Source organism: Rhinopithecus bieti, unplaced genomic scaffold (assembly GCF_001698545.2).
Source record: "Rhinopithecus bieti isolate Rb0 unplaced genomic scaffold, ASM169854v2 scaffold_26425, whole genome shotgun sequence".
NCBI classification, from domain to species: Eukaryota; Metazoa; Chordata; class Mammalia; order Primates; family Cercopithecidae; genus Rhinopithecus; species Rhinopithecus bieti.
Window position 1 is genome coordinate 993,497 of NW_016811900.1, and position 11,689 is coordinate 1,005,185.

Below are 11,689 nucleotides of genomic sequence, written 5' to 3' on the forward strand. Positions count from 1 at the left end.
TGGAGGTTGTTTGAAATGAGGTCAAAGAAATAATCAGGAGCTAGACCATGGGGACTTCACAGCTAGAGTAAGGAATCTGGAATTCATTCCAAGTATGATTGGAAGTCATTGGATGGTTTCAATAAGGGAAGTGATGTAACCTAATTTACATGTTTACACCACCCTTCTGGCTGCTTTTCTGAGAATGGGGTCAGGTGGGAGGAAGGGATGATGGAGAAAAAGCCAGAACACCTGTGAGGAGGCTAAGTCAGACATTCAGAAAAGAGGTAAGAGTGTGGCAACAGGAGCTGGCATAGGCTTCTTGCACATCACTTCGTGTTTTTTTTTTTTTAACAGATGTAAATCTGGTGATTTGGACTAAGGTTGTGATAGTGGAGAAAACAAGGAGACGGCTCTAAGATATGAGTTAGACGCATAATCAAAAGGGCTTTCTACTGGATTGATTACAGAAGGTGAGAATCAAGAAATCAAGGCTGACACCTAGATTTTAGCTTAGGCACATGCCTGGATGGTGATGTTGATGGCATAATTTAATGAGACGGAAAATTTCTGAGGAGAACATCTTTAAGAAGGAAATAGGAATTCTGTTTCAGCCACACCAAGTAAAGAATGCCTATTTGACATTGTTATAATGTCTGTAACATTGCTATAATGTCTGTAAAATATTTCTGCATTGAGAGTATAAGGGGTGTGTGTGTGCATGTGTGTTTTCTGTTAATTTAGGCAATACCCTAGGGACAGCTAATTGTCCTAATTCAGAATTCAACTTTCAAAGGTGGTTGGATAGCATTATATCAGAAAATCTACCCTCCACATGTCACTACTACAGGTGCTTCAGCTATTGTTATTTTTAACCAACCCCAAATCTCTGACTAATTAGCATAATGAATGTTACAAATGGATTTTCATTGGTGAAACTAGTGGAAGTAGATTAAATTGATGAAAATAAAGATATATGTATTGGTTCAAATACTTTAGAGACACTACCCTTTCATAAACAGTATAGAATACTTTAGCATCTATTGTAGCCTATGCTTTGTGACTAGGGCCTGAGTCTTAATCCCTTAATGGTGCTGTGTCCAACCATTGGTTCTGAGCATTCTGGTCAGCAATGCCAGCTATAAGAATAAGGATCCTTTGTCTAGAATATTGTTGCAACTGACTGAAATGAGTATTTCATGAAGGTGCGGTTGGGTCACCTGAGGGGACACAGAGCTGGGACTTCATCAAGAGTAAAGAATGCCATAGATCCAGAACAAGATAAGAATGTCTGTTCTCACTTTTTTTCAACATTGTACCAAATGTTCTAGCCAGGGCATTTGGGTAAGTAAATGAAATAAAGGGCAACCAGATTGAAAAGCAAGAAGTAAAAGTATCTCTATTTGCAAATGACATGATCTTACATAGAGAGAAAATCCTAAGGAATCCACTAAAAATACTATTGGAACTATTAAGTGAGTTCATCAAGGTTTCAGAATACAAGATTAACATATAAAATCAGTTCCATTTTGTTTACTTGCAATGAAAATCTAAAAGTAAAATTAAGAAAGTAAGTTTATTTATAATAACATCACAAATAATAAAATATTTAGGAATAAATTCAACAAAAAAAGTACAAAATTTATACTCTGAGAACTCTAAAACACTACTTAAAGGAATGAAGGAAACATAAATAAATGGAAAAACATCACATGTTCACAGAAGATTTAATATTGTTAAAATGGCAATACTCCCCAAACTAATCTACAGATTTAATGTAATCTCTATCAAAATTTCACTATTTGGCATTTGATCCTAAAATTGCTATTGAAATGTAAGGGTCCCAGAAGAGAATGAATATGATTACAGTAGCTGACTAGCAGAGAGGCCACAGGCAAATAGTCATCTTTCCCTTATCTACTAAAATCTACTAAATCTTGTCCCTATGCTTTTTTTTTTTTTTTTGTCTATGTGAGGAAAAAACTATCCATGTCACTCACCAATCAGTCTGTATGCAACGGTGTCACCAAACAGCATTCTTCTCGCTCCCTTGCCTTTCATTCTCTACCTTGTTCCACTCTCAGGTACGATTTTTATGGATGTAATACCTTCTGATCCCCACATACAGCATCTTGCCTAGTGCTGCTATTAGATCTGGTTCTTTTTAATAGAGCATACCCTTTCACTGCCGTATGTCAAATATGAGTCTTATCCAAGCCTCACTGACCCCTCCAAGAAGCCATCTCAATCTCCGTGTTTAAAACATTGCAAACAAATGGACAGGCCCTAAAATTTAGATAATAAAAGAAAACCAAGAATTCCATTAAATCTGCAGCTGCATTCAAACTCAACCACAACCATGCTTCATTTAGAGTTTGGGAAATTCTCTCACTTATTTCTTTCAACTTTACTTTGGCTTCTTTGCCTCTTTCTTTTCTTTTTTTTTTTTTTTTTTTCCTCTTCAGAAAGAGTCTCGCTCTGTCACCCAGGCTGAAGTGCAGTGGTGCAATGTAGGCTCACTGCAACCTCCGCCTCTGGGTTCAAGCTATTCTCATGCCTCAGCCTCCTGAGTAAATGGGATTACAGGTGCCACCACCACTCCCAGCTGCTAGTTTTTGTATTTGTAGTAGAGACAGGGTTTCACCATGTTGGTCAGCCTGGTCTCGAACTCCTGACCTTGTGATCTGCCTGCCTCGGCTTTCCAAAGAGCTGGGATTACAGGCCTGGGCCACCACACCCAGCCTTCTTTGTCTTTTTCTGATGTTCAGAAGCGTTTAAAAAATACCAGTTCCTTCACTAAGCACTGAATTTGTGATGGGTCATCCTGCATTTTAATATCAGTTTCCTCATCAGTTTAATTGTAGTGAGCATTACTGCTCTGTTTACTTCATCAGTTTTTGAGGATCAAAATAAATAATATGTGAATGTGGGGTTTTTTCATTGTAATGCTCTACATAAACATAAAATCTTATTTCATACTCAAATAAGTAAGGCATACATTTTCATTCATAAGTTTTTTTTAAAAGATGATTTGCAGTACAGCATGTTCACACTTACACATAGGCAGATTAATATTTATTTAGGGACTTTTACATCAGACCTGTTCAATAAATAACTATAGAATTGCAGCTATTCTTCAATGACCAACATTTCTTTAACAGGGTACAGTGTTTAACTAGGGACAAAGCTTAAAATCTAAGTAGCCCGTGAAGATATAAAACATTGAGTTAAATTAATACCAAGGGTTAGTGACCCTTTGTTAAACCATATATCGTTAGGCAAGAACAATTATTAGATTTCAGGCGTGGAGTGATGCAGTGTAGGATGAAAGTGCATCATTTTTATCAAGATGGTAATCTTTCCAAAGCTAACTCTTCTACAGTGACATAATTGAATTTTAAATTCTTCTCAAAAAATAGTTATCAACTTGTATACATCCCAAAACATCATAAGAAAATTTTTTAAGTAAATAAAGTATGAAAAAATATATTCTACACTTCTGAAACACTAAGAGTTTACATCTATAAGGAAAAGACAAATACCCTAACTGAAAAACAAATGTAGAACATGATCAGGCGGTTCTCTGAAGAAATATAAGTGACCCATAACAATGAACGAAATACTAAATATCTTTGGAAGTTATTTCAAAGAAATGCAAATTAAGACATATTGTCACCTATCAGATTAGCAACAATTATAATATATTCAATATTAGTAAGAATTTATGGACTGGAAACTGTGGTCAAAAAATGTAAAATTGATATATCCTTCCCAAAGGATAGTTGAACAATATGTATGAAATGACTTGTAAACATTTATTTTTTAATCCAATGACCCCAACTCTAGCATTCCTGAGGAAGTACAGATGGTCCCCACCTTACGGTTCAACTTGTTTCAACTTTATCATGATGTGAAAGCAATATACGTTCAGTAGAAACTGTACCTAGAGAGTACCCATATAATCATTCTGTTTTTCACTTTCAGCATAGTATTCAATAAAGTTCTTGAGATATCCAACACTTTTGTATAAAATAGGCTTTGCATTAGGTGATTTTGCCCAACTGTTAATGTAAGTATTCTCAGCATGTTTAAGGTAGGTGAGGCTAAGCTAGGATGTTCAGTAAGTTAGGTCTATTAAATGCATTTTTGACTTACAATATTTTCAACCTGCAATGGGTTTACTGGGATGTAAACCCATCGTAAGTCAAAGAGGATCTGCATTCAAAAGGTGCATATGGAGTTTTGGTCAAGGAGGATCATTGCAGGATTATTTTGGTCATACATTGAAAAGCTAAAATAGAAAAACAATAAAGCTAATTATGGAATGAAATGTTCTGTAGCCCTTGAATATCATTTTATTGGAGAATATTAATAAGGGAAAGAGCTCGTGGTACATTGCTAATTTTAAAAAGCATATTACAAAATCGAATATACAATATATTTCCATTTATATAAAAAGTATGAAAGGATACAAACAAAGTTGTGGTAATATCTGGCTAATGGAATTACAGGTAATTTTAAAATCTCCCTTGTGCTCTTTTATAGTTTATTTTCAAATTTTCAATAGTAAACATGCATTGCTTTTGTAAGAAGTAGCAAGAAATTTTCCAGAAAACAGAAACATATTTTTTTCACATATACACAAAAATGACTAGCCTCAGAGACTTTGGGGGTTTTTTTTGAGCAGTTTGTTCCGAGTGTTATTTGGTTCCAAACCCAATACTATTTTCAACTGTTTATTAGTTTACAAGTCCTGCAATGGAGGGCTCACCTTTTATTTGCCAAGGACACCAAGTGAAGCCAGATGGCTTGCCTGCTGGGACAATTGTTCTCAACCTGGCTGCCTATTGGAATTGCTTTGGTGCTTTAAAAATACGCATGCTCAGGCTTTACCACCTGGAGATCCTTTTTCTGCAACTTTAGAATAAATAGAACTTGATAATCTGGTGTGTGTGTGTGTGTGTGTGTGTGTGTATGTGTGATATTTTTCTAAAATTCATTGTCATTTGAGATTTTCCTAAAATTTGTGTTGTACCACAGGCCTTAGGTTTTAATTTTTCAACAGTTTTATTTTGTTTTATTTGAGTTGCTCTATTTGTACAACTTTAGTTGGCCCAACCAGATTGTAACTCCTGCTACAAAGACCAGGTAAAACTGCTTTAAAAAGGCAAACAATGTATTTTACTATCTTAAATTAGGAATGGGTTTAGCAGATTACTGACTTCTGTAGGTAATTATCACCAGAAAATAGGATTGCAGACATATTCATTATTCTAAAATATAATTATTCTTCTTTGAAGATTTTTTCTTTTGTTTCATAAATAACTATAACAACCCATCTATACATTTAGTTATCTAGCCATACAATGTATTTGGGATGATAAATACAGAATTAGCATTGCTCATTGGGAACCTTTCATTTTATATGTATACTTAACCAAGAGTTTACAGTGGTTTGGCCAAGGTGAGCATGTTTATAACTGCCTTAGAATATTTTAAACCAAAGCTATTTTTATGCTATTACATGATTGAAACAGTAGTACTTTGACTGTAAATTTATTGGCACCCTGAATAACATCCAGAACTCTTTTCTGCAGAAAAGCTCAGCCTTGCTAAGGAGTTCTTATTTAAGAGAGGAGGTGGGATGGCCTTCTACCTAGCCATGTTCTCCTGACAGTAATAGTCCTTAGCTTCAACAAAAGAATATTAATCCTATCCTTAGGAATGATAACTAAGACATAAGGCTTCATAGACAACCAACTATATAAAGGGACTTCAAAAAGTTCATGGAAAAATGGAATTAAAAGATAAAGATAAAATATAAATTTTATTTCTCAAAATAAGCTTCATGAAGGTCAAGATACTTTCATAAGCAATGATACCAGCCAGTTAGTCCACCCTTAGAGAACTGAGGATCCTTGGAATTTAAACACATCAATGCAGTCTTTTTTATATTATTAGCTGAAACAAAAATGGGTGCCCTTTAAACATTTTTTAAGATGAGAAAACAAAAAGAAGTAAGAAGGAGCCAAATTAGTACCACAAGGTGGATGCCTATTAATCTCCCATGGAAATGCTCACAAAATTGCCTTTGTTTGATGACGGGAATGAGCAGGAGCACTGTTGTGGTAAAGAAGCACTCTGGTGAAGCTTTCCTGGGTGTTTTTCTGCTACTGCTTTGGCTTTCTCCAAACACTCTCATAATAAGCAGATGTTATCATTATTTGACCCTCCAGAAAGCAAACTAGAAAATACCTTGAGCATCCCAAAAAACTTTCCATGACCTTTGCTCTTGACCAATCTGCTTTTACTTTGGATCATTTTCCTCTCTTGGTAGCCATTGCTTTGACTGTGCTTTGTCTTCAGGATCATCCTGGTAAAGCCATGCTTCATCTTCTGTTACAGTCCTTTAAATAAATACTTCTGGATCTTGATTCCACTTGTTAAAAATTTCCATTGAAAGCTCTGCTCTTGTCTTCAGGTTATCTAGGCACAATGGTTTTGATACCTATCAAATGGAAATTTTGCTCAATTTTAATTTTTAGTCAGAATTGTGGAAACAGAACCAATTGAGATGTCTGTAGTATTGGCTATTGTTTCTGCAGTTATTAGTTGTTTTCAATTAGGGTACAGAAAAGATCAATTTTTTTCCTCACAAACTGATACGTTTTGCCACTGCAGACTTCATCTTCAACATTATCTCATCCCTTCTTAAAATGAGTTATTCGTTTGTAAACTACTGATTTCTCTGGGATATTGTCCTATAAACTTTTTGTTAAGCATCAGTGATTTACTATTCTTCCACCGAAGCTTCACCATAAATTTGATGTTTGTTCTTGCTTCAATTTTAGCAGAATTCATGTTGTTCTGATGGGGTTCTTTTCAAACTGATGTCTTATCCTTCTTAATCCTTCAAACTAGATCCTGTTCAGACATGTTATAACGAGTTAGTACAGGTTTATTTTGGCGCAAAAAAGTTGGAAATCCACACATAGTTTTTTTTTTAATAATATGCATTTTCCATGAACTTTTTAAAGATCCCTCCTATATAGACTGAGATGCACTGCAGGGAGCTGTCACAAAATAGAATCTCAAGTTCACTGCAATTCAATAATTTATCCAAAAGTTCAGTTACAGAAACAATATTGGATGAAATGGCTTAAACGTTCACACATCTAGACAGCCAAAAATGGATCCCTGGATCAAGACAGACATCTAGAGACATAAATCTTCTCAGAATTCTTTGTGTTAAATCATGATTTAAAGGAATACCAATAGTCTGTTGAGGATTTCTAAAAGGGACAACCTTTGAAAATGCGTTTCTGTGCCTATTATATGGACATTGCTTATCAAATCAGCAAGACAGTTTTCCTCAAAATACTTTTAATTATTTTAATAGCATAATCTAGTAATAAAGACAACACATGCTCATTGAGTAAAATTCAAACAATATAATATAAACTATAAAAATAAAATTAAAACACACCTAAATCACCCCTTCAAAAAAAAAGACTACTAGTACTGCTGCTACAATTACCACTTAGAGATAATTATTGTTAATATTTGGACAAAAATCCTGAGACATAAACGTGACCTTTATTTCACATGTTATTTTCAGTCTAATTTTTTTCACTTAAAATATCTTAATGAATATTTTGCACATTAACCTTCTCAGTGACTATGCATTACTCTATTGTATGAATGTGCCAAAATTTATTTTTAACTTTATTGAGGTATAATTGACAAATAAAAATTGTACATAGGGTACAATATGGTGTTTTGATATATATATACACTGTCAAATGATTACCACAGTTAAGCTAATGAATATATCCATCACCTCATATAGTCATGAGCTCTACTATGTGCTCTACTATTTGTACCAAAATTTATTAAGCAAATATCCTATCAATGTACTATCAGTTGGTTATAATTTTTCACATTAACATAAATGATGCTATGTTAAACACATTTGCATGAACATCTTTGTACAATTACATGATTATATCCTTATCACAAATTTCTAAAAGTAGTATTCCTGAACCCAAGAATATATACCTATTGATAGATATGGCTAAACTGACTCAAAAACATTATCCCAATGTACGCTTTTCTACTAAAAGTCCTGAGAGTGACCATTCTCTCTACCTACTCCCACCAGTTAGTTTGTCAAGTTTTTTTCACCTCTTTCATACTAATAAGTGAATAAATTTTCAAATGTAGACTGGCCTTTCACATTTCTTCTTATATTAATTGCCTTTTCATGTCCTTCATCTACTTTTCTATAGAGAAATTCATTCTTCTCTTAATTATTTATAAAACATCTACATAGTAGAGCTGACAACAGTTTGAGTGCCACAAAATTGCAAGGGTTTTGTTATTCTTGTTGCTGTTGTTTGTTTGTTGTATTTAATAGCTTGTTATTTGCTGATTGGAAAAGAAGATGGAAAGCATAATGTGCCACTCACTCTGTAAATTTCCACCTTATCTCTCAAGACCCAACTTCAATCCCACAGCTTTTCCTAAAGCCTTACCTCCTTTGCCATCCTAATGTGATTTCTCCCTCTGCCTACCTTTCAACTCATTGTCTGTACAATTTGTTTGGCAATTTATCCCATAGTGCCCGATGACATACCTAAGAATTGTCAATTACACGCAAGTCCCATCTGTCCACACCAGCAACCAACTCCTTAACAGGAGTGTACCTTTAACTTTTGTATTCACTCCATTCCTTCAAATAGGTGTTCAATAAACAACAAATGAAGGCTTATTTTTAAAATGAATAGAAGGGAAGGTAAGTGACAAAGGTCACCTCAGATTTTCCAGGCTGGAAATGTGCTTGGCAGAAGCATTCAGCCAGGCAGGTTCTTGAGTTCCACTTTACTGCTTGCGTCAGCATTCTGATCCTATATAAATCTTATTCCAATGATGTCAACTCCTGAGACAAGTCTATTTTATTTATCAAAAAGGCATCCATATATTCCAGTTTACTCAAAGTAGGCTCAGTTTAAGCTTGCCATAATCATTACCATAACTGTGTAATTATTAAAAGTGCCCCTTCACTCCCAAAAGTTTCAGATGATAAATTATATTCTCATCCTCTTTATTGCTGGCTCTGGTTCCTTATTTATTTCCTAGGCCTAAAATCTACCACAGAATTTAACAGACTTGGTAGATGAAGATCAAATTTTCTAAGTATGATATGAGTTTGGGGTTGTTAATTATGCATTGTTAATTAAACCTCTTTTCTTGGTTTAATTAATTAAATTTTTATGATAGCCTAACCTCAAAGAATTAAAGGAAACATTCAATGCACAGATAAAGACATTTGCCATTTATGTGATTTTTTAGAAGTAGGTCATAAAGTTTTTTGTTACTGTACACATATTCTTCAACTAGATTGAGAACTTTTTGCAGTACCATTAGTCTTACTTTTGTATCCCTTCCTCATCTCACTTAAAACAGTACTCTATACTCCGTGAGCAGGCAACAAATTCTGGTGTGAAATCACTGGGGGCATGGAGATTTTAATTTGCTTTTTGATTAAGGGTGTCCTTCCCCTTGACTACTACCATGTCATCACAGACACGTGAGAGAATAATATTGATTAGAGTGCTAAATGGGAAGTGGTATCATGAAAACCCAGTTGAATTTTAAGATTCACTTTTATGTCTTTGGCTCAATTGTCCATGGATACAGCTCATCTGAATTAGATGTGTCTGAAAATTCAATTACCCCAATGGAAACATCTGGATCCTTTTTTCTTCCTTTAATCCTTTGTCCTAGTGACTCTGCCAGACAGTCCATATCCCATGTTGATTTGGCAGAAAACATATAAGGGCATAGTCAGAAGTGGGAGTTGCTGGTGGAAACGTTGCCTTGTCTATTTTTTCAGTAGATTTGGTCATTTTCCTTCTCTATATATTAGAATCACAGATTTTTATCAAAATATAGACCTTAGAAGAAAAGTTACTGTAACTTTATATTTTACAGAGGGAGTAATTTGGAGCCCAGTAAAATGAAATGAGCTGTTCACAGATACATATGTGATGATAGCAGGGCTGGACTACAACCCTTTTCTCCTGATTCCCAATCTGGAGCACTTTTCAGTATAACAGATTCTAGATACTGTTCGAATATTAGCTATTGCCCCATTTCAATTTGTAATACTGGAGCTCAGCTGATTTAACTATAAAAATCTGTTCCTTTAAAATAAATTTCAATGTTATGAGAAACAAGAAAGTTTTTTTTTTAAAGTATGATATTTTAGTAGATACCAAAGGATAAAATTAACTTCCTTTTTGAATAAAATATTCCAGCCAAACTCAAACATGTTTATGTGTGTTTATAAACTAGGAGAGGATCAGAGAAAATAGAATCTGATAGGGGAGATCAGAGCCTAAATCATAAACCATCATGTATATCTCATCTCTGCCCCAGAATCCTTTTCACAGAAAAAGAAAAGTTCTGGGAACAAAGAATAAAGGAGAAATAGACATATATTTGACCTGTGATTTTAGTTTTAACTTAGGAAAAGCAGAGAATGAAATCTTATTATAATTATATCTGTAGGGGACAGAGACAGCCCATTTAGATAAGGCTGAATACCTAGTTTTCTAAACTGAAAAGAAAGGTTTTGATTCTTTGGGCAAGCTGTGACCTCATGCAGTGGAGAGGCTACAAAATACTACTGACCAAGAGAAGCAATTTTTATATGAGCTACCACATGTCTGAGAATACTGAAGAGATATTTAAAAGTCTGTTTAATCCTATTTTGGACATAATTCTTACCTTTTCTTCTCTCAAAAAAAAAAAAATGTAATGGCCCTTTCTGTTTCTAGAACATTTTAGAAAATTGTATGAAAATACATCTGGTTCATGTACAATATTTTTAAGTCTTTATTGATATAACTACTCTTAGAAGTAAGTTGATCTTCTTCCCATCTGCATCTGCCTTAAGGCTCAGATGTCATCTTGAGATTGTGAAGTAGGAACATATGATATAAAGAACATAAAACTAGAGTGAAAGGTGCATGAAACAAAAGCCCCATCCATCCAGTCAGTGGGAGAGGGCAGGGAGAGTGATTGGCGGTAGGGGCAGTTAGGAGGAGAAAGTCAGGAGAGGAAAAAGGAGGTGGGACACATGAGTCCTAGTGTCCTTTCTCCAGCATTTGATCTAGAGGATGTTAGAGAGGGAATATTAGATGAGTGGCCGGGAAGGCTGAAGACAGAGGTGCACCTGCTCTGCTTCCTGTTTAGTTTCCTGGGAGGAATCCACTGAGCAGGGTGCTAATCTGTGACAACATGGGGCAGGCCTAGCCGTGTAAAGAGGCCATACAAGTCTGGCCAAAGGAGAGAGCCACCTCTCTAGCTCTCAGGTGGGCAACCCAGAGAACATTCTACATTCTTCTAGGGAGGGAGGGATGGGAGGAGGGGAAATGGATGAGCTGAGATCCAGAAAGGCTGCCATAGGGCCTTATCATGGTAAGAGATGAGGGGAACCTGCAAAGAGCTTGCAGGGTAAACTACCAAGGCCCAGGAACTAGACGGAGGATATGGACACTCAGTAAAGTCTTCACAAAGAACCAAAGTGGGGACAAGGCAGCAGAGAAAAGCCACTTGGCCCTGCCCAAGCTGGGAAATAAGAAGAAAGGAGCATGTGTGTGTTTATAAGACACAGGTTTCTTAGTGGACACATGAAAAACACTCA